Here is a 6,000-nt window from a genome sequence, read left to right as displayed (position 1 = left end):
TTGGGAGCCGGGGCTGCTGCGTCCCCACCCGGCCTCCACCCGAGCCTCAATGCCATGTGGCCTCCGTTCCCTTGTGCCTTCGGGTTGAAAATGCCTCCATCAAGCCATCGGAGGGAGGCTTTGTGGGACGGGGGCTGGCAAAATCCCTTTAACGGCCCCTTTGGGAGGTCGGTGGCACGTCCCAGCATGGTGTGGAGGTGAAAATCCCCCCGGGACCCAATGGGGCTGGGCTGCGCCCTGCTCCCTGCTCACTCAGGGCAGCACGGCCAGTCGTGGTGTGGCCTCATCTGCTCCCGGAGCCTTGCGCAAAATCTTTATGATGGTGTAAATGCTGCTCCTCTGCCTCCGCACCTACATGCGGGGAGCTAACCCCATCAGCATCCCCCCTGAGGTCAGCATCCCTCTGGGGTCCCTTTGGGGACCGCTTGGGGACCAGCTGCAGTCGTGCCCAGCTTTGGCTCAGTTGCAACATGACATCGGGGTGCATTTTTCCCGGGGAAGGAGCCTGGAAGTCACTTTTCCAAATTTTTTTTCAGCACAGCGATGAGAACCCCGATGCAGCCCCCAGCCTTTCCTGACTCCGCCGCTCGTGGATTTGCAGGAGCAGCTCCTGGGAGAACCCCCCCGAGCTCTCAGATGTGCTTTGTCCAGCAATTTTGCTCATGCTGAGCAGCTCCACGAGCAGAAATCCCCAAATTTCTCCAACATCCCACACTTCAGACCCCTTGCACACGGCAGCCCCAATTCCTCACCCATGGGCATCTCTGGTCCCCGGGAGCAGGGGAAATTCAGGTGGCAATAAGGCGAACCACAGCGACTTTATCAACTCGTGCAGGCAAAGCCTGCTGACATAAAGGGCTTTTTCCTGCCATCAGAGCAATAAAGCCACCACCGTAGGTGCCACGGTGATAACCGTATCAGCAGCCCCACAGCACCTTATCTCAGCCCCATAGGGCCCAGCTCCGGGAAGAGCCGCGGAGCTCCCGTCCTGGCCAAGGTTCCCACTGCAGGAGCTGCTTGGGGCAGAAATCTGAGCAGGGATTCATGCGGGAAAGCCCAGGGCTGGCTCTGGGGGAGCCTTCAGCCGCGCAGGCTTGGGATTGGGGCTGGCTCCCAGCGCAGCGCCCAGTCCCCGGCCACCCACCAATGCTGGGTCCTGTGCAGGATCAGTCCCGGCCACGCAGCCCCAGATGCTCAAGTTGTCCCTGAGCGAGCCGGCAGGGACAGTAATGGGGTTTGTTGGGCACGGGGACAGTGGGGATTAAGTGGGGTGGGGGCAGTGGGGGACGTTTTAGGGTCGCTCAGTTCTCCGTGACCCAGCTTTTTGTGTGACGGAGGGAGGTGAAACGCAGCCCGTAAAATAAAATCCATGCTGGGACCATGCGAGGAGGCAAAAATCCACGGGGATGTGCTGGGAAAGGGTGTCCTGCCCCTGCAGCCACGCTCCCCAATCACGTTTTGCTTTTCCTCGATGCTTGCCGTGCGGACGTGCCAGGAGCGGCACTGTCACGCCGCCAGCGCCCAGGACTTGGTTCCAGCTCCTCCGCAGCAGCAGCGGGGCCCAAACAAAGGCGGCTCTGTCCTCCCCTGCAGGAAGAAGCCTTTCTGTGTCAGCGAACTAAAAGCCGCGCTCAGGAGGGGCCCTTCGGCTTTCCCCTCCTCCTGCACGGCGATTTGGGGGAGATAAAAGGGTTTTCTGTAATGCAAAAGCGTTGCCAAAAAGCCCCGGTGGGAGTTGGGTCTGCTCGGGGGGAGCTGGAGCGGCTGCAGAGAGCACGGCGGGGTTGTGCTGGGTGCTGCTGCCAGCGGGGCTGTCCCCAGGGGCCACATGGGGTGGGGTGGGATGGGGATGGGGATGAGATGGGGATGGGATGGGATGGGATGGGATGGGATGGGATGGGATGGGATGGGATGGGATGGGATGGGATGGGATGGGATGGGATGGGATGGGATGGGATGGGGATGGGGACGGGGATGGAAACAGGAACAGGGTAGGGGATGGGGATGAATGGGGACAGGATGGGGATGATGTTGGATGGGGTTGGGGATGAGGACAGGGATGGGGATGGATGAGGATGGGGGTAAGGATGAGGATGGGAATAGGGCTGGGGATGAGGATGGAAGGGGACAAGATGGGGATGACGACAGGGAAAGGGATGGGATGAGGATGAGGATGGGGACAGGATGGGGATGGGGACAGGGACAAGGACAGGGAAGGGGATGGGATGGATGAGGATAAAGTTGGGGACAGGGACAGGAATGGGGATGGATGAGGATAGAGATGGGGACGGCTATGGGGATGGGGATGGGATGAGGATGGGGATGGGATTGGGATGGGATAGATGAGGTTGGGATCAGGATAGGGATGGGGATGGGGATGGATGGGGCTCAACTCTGCTGCACTCTCCCCAGCCAGCACCTCACCTTACAAAGGGAAGGTGCCGGGCCCAGAGCAGAGACCAAGCTCTGGGGCTGGCTTTAACCTTTGCCATGTCTGGGTGGTGCCCGAGCCCACGCGCAGATCCTGCTTCCCCAGCAATGAGCCTGTGATGGGGAAACCTCAGACAAGAAACAATCGTCATCCCTTCTCTGGCTGCAACATCAGAGCTGCAATTGCACCACAGAGCGAGCATCACCTTTGGGACACCCGAAAAGGTGATTTCTGGATCCCTCGAGCACCACCCGACTCCTGCCTCCCTCCTCCTGGTGCACCATGAGCAGGTGCCGGGGGGGGTTCTGCTGCACTGTGGGGACGTCCCCAGTGGGAACAGGAAGAAAAGAGGCCACGAGGCTGGGAGACGCAGGGAGCACAGTGTGCTGGCTGCCTCCCCTCCTCCCCAAAGGCATTTTCTGCCTTGCCCTTCCCTCTGCATGGCCGGGCAGGAAAATCATGCTGCTCGCTGCACGCCTGGGTTACTACGGAGAGCGATTTCTTCCGCTCGGCTGTGGCAGCCAGTGCTGCCCTCCCTCCCGCCTCGTTAATCCCTGTTGGATAGAATTAAGGAGCGCATCAGCCCTAAACCTCTTTGCTCGCCAGCTCCTCTTCCGGGAGCGCGGAGCGGGGCCGTGCATGCCCGCGGTCACGTAGGGACGGAGCACGGGGCCGCGGGCTGGAGACGGCTGCTGCGGCTGCTCCGTCCTCCCCTGGCACCCCAGCATCTCCCCCTACCTGAATCCCACCCCAAAAGCCCCCCCGAGAAGCTGAGGGGCTGCCGTGGAGTGGTGCGGGGCGTTCTTGTGAGAGCCGCATGGGCGGATGCGTGCCCTTGCCCCGCACGCACACGTGCACACATGCACACGTGCAAACCCCATCTCCCAGCTGCTGCATCACCTGCGGGGTGTTAGCAGGATCCAGGCTGCCCCGGCATGGTCTGGGGCTCACCCTACAAATATCCCCTTGCAAATACATATTGCAAAAAAAATAAAATAAAAGGGAGAGGACCAATCGGTAAAACCACACCAAAAATCAGGGCAGCCTGCAATGTCACCACACTGTCCCTGCCGCCACGGGGCTGGCCGGTGACACAGCCTCTATTTCTGGCCGTGCAAACAGGTGTGACACCCGGTGACCCACTCGATGCGGCCACTGTGACAATGACGCCCAGCCCACGAGCCACCGGCGTGCCCGCCAAAAGCCCCCGGGGGACCGGGCATCCCCAAGCGACCCCGTCCTGGAGAGCCGCATCCCTGCGCCGGCAACACCCGGGCGGGATTTGGGGCACGCAGCAGGAGCTGCCCCGAGCTGCTCCCCAGCTCCATCACCCCCTCTCCATTATTTTGCGTGGGATTAAAGCCATGGCTGCTAAAATCCTGTATTTATCCCCACGGTGCCCAGCCAATGACCTGGGCGCTGGCGCGCAGGGTTGGGGATCAGAGATGATAAAGCTGCCTCTTGCCCCCTGCTCCCCGCAAAGCAAAAGGCGCCCGGTGCCACCGCGCAGGGGGGCACGATGGCGGCGGCGAGCAGGAAGAGCTGCGCTCAGGTAAGGGGATTTTATCCCCAGATTTGTGGGGTTTTGTGGGTTTTTTTAAGCCTTGGGACTGGCTGCGATGTCCTCGGTGTGAAGGATGTGCGGCCGCTTCGGCCGGCTTCCTCCTGTAGGAGGAACTGAGCCCACGCCGCTGGGCAATGCTCCACGAAACCCCGATTCTGAAGAATTTAGGGAAGGGTGGAGGAGAGCTGGCCCTGGCCCCATGGTCCCGAGCCATGCAGGGAGCTGACACAGCTGTGAGATTTGGGGCGCTTACCAGCACAGCGTGAATTCAAGGAAGGCACGTGATTGCGCGGAAGCGGAGCGTTCTCGCTGCCCCAATGTCTGGAGGGGGCGCGACATTTCTCCTTGCAGGGGGAGGATGCTGGGCGCTGCTTGCACGTGGCTGCCAAACCTTCTGGAGTTCCATGGAAGAGTGTGGTTTTTTTTTTGTTTTTTTGGTTTTTTTTTTCCCCTGGTGTTTTGACATTATTGCAGCTGGAAACGTTAAAAAAAAAAAAAAAAAAAGGAGTCCTTGATGGTGCCCAAAGGAGGGGGTTTGCCCCGAGGCCCCAAAGGCTCCTTAACCCTTCCCTGAGCTCTCTGACTGCTTCCAGCCTGTGGTTTTTTTGGAGCTGCCCAAACCAAGCCGGGTTTGGAGCCCCTATCCCACTGCCCACGCTGCCAGGACGCTGTGCAGCCCCTGCGGCAGCGAGAAAGGCTCGGGGGGGGCGTCCACACGCGGCTTTGCTCTCCTGACATCGATGCTCAGCACCAGGCGCTGGGCAGGGTGAGCGGGTTGGGACCTGCCCGTGGGAATCCCTGCGGGTCGAGCAACAGCAGCGCCTCCGACCCCCTCCAAGGGGCACTGGGGGCTCCTCACGGTGGTTTCCAGCGCTTTGCCCAGCCAGGGGCACTTTGAATTTTATCAAACCAGCTGGTGCAGCAGGGAAAAAAAGCAAAAAAAACCAAAAAAAACAGGGATGGTTTTGAGCATCCAAACCCTACAAGAGAGCCAGCATCCTCACGCCCACCTTCGGTCCCCGGGGTGCCACCAGCGGGGCCGAAGGGATGCTCCCCTGGGAGACGCCGGGTCCCCAGCACGGCACAGGCCAGGTTTGGTGACAAAACCAGGTTTGGTTGGGAAAGTGCCGGGCACCGGGGCCATTCGTCTGGGGGCGGCGTGACTCACAGCCCCGTGGCCCTGCCGGGACTTTTGACCTGCAGGAGGTGCCAGGATCGGGGCCGCACCCTTCTCCAACCCCAGGAGCAGAGCCAGGATCCCTCTGGGGTGAGGGGCTGCTCGATTTCTCTGTGAATTCGGCCACGCCAGCTTCAGAGGGGCACCAGAAAATCATGCTTATGGGTCCAGCATCCTTCCCGAACCGCCTCCAGCTTTTGGGGACCTTCCTGAGGCTTTGGGGACTGCGATGCCCGGAGGCAGCGGCTCTGATCCCTTCTCTCCCCATTGCATCCGGGGGCAGCAGCAGCTTTCCCTTGCTGGGCAAATTGCATTTTCTGGTGCTGAGACAGCCTCAGCTCCCCGTCCCTTATAGCAGCCCCTGCTCCCCATCCCCTGTAGCAGCCCCCTATAGAAACCTTCCCAGGCTTACACCCAAAGGTGGCAGAGACAGAAGAGAACCAGAGCAAGGCAAAACACGTGCGAAAGCTCGAGGGTGGCGGCAAAATCTCCTCTAATTTACCGTGCCACCCCAAAACAAAGAGCTCAGCCCCATTTGGCTGCACAGCACCGTCCACGAGCAGCCCCAAGCCCCTCGGGGACCACCCGCAGCCAGAGCTTTTCGGTGCCAGCAGGTGGGAATTTGGATATGAGCATCGGCAGGACAGATGGACGGATTTCCACTGGCACAGCCAGGGCTTGGTGTGGGCTGCCCAGAAAGCCGAGCTATCGGACTGGTTTTCTATTTCCAGCCCCAAGAGATTTGGGTTGGGCGCCGGCGAGCTGAAGCTTTCCGAGGTGAACAAAAGGTCCCCGTTGGCATTCCCCCGGCCGGGGTTTCCTTTTGGG

Source organism: Anser brachyrhynchus (assembly GCF_964034855.1).
Source record: "Anser brachyrhynchus genome assembly, chromosome: 26".
Taxonomy (NCBI): domain Eukaryota; kingdom Metazoa; phylum Chordata; class Aves; order Anseriformes; family Anatidae; genus Anser; species Anser brachyrhynchus.
This window is presented reverse-complemented; position numbering follows the sequence as displayed.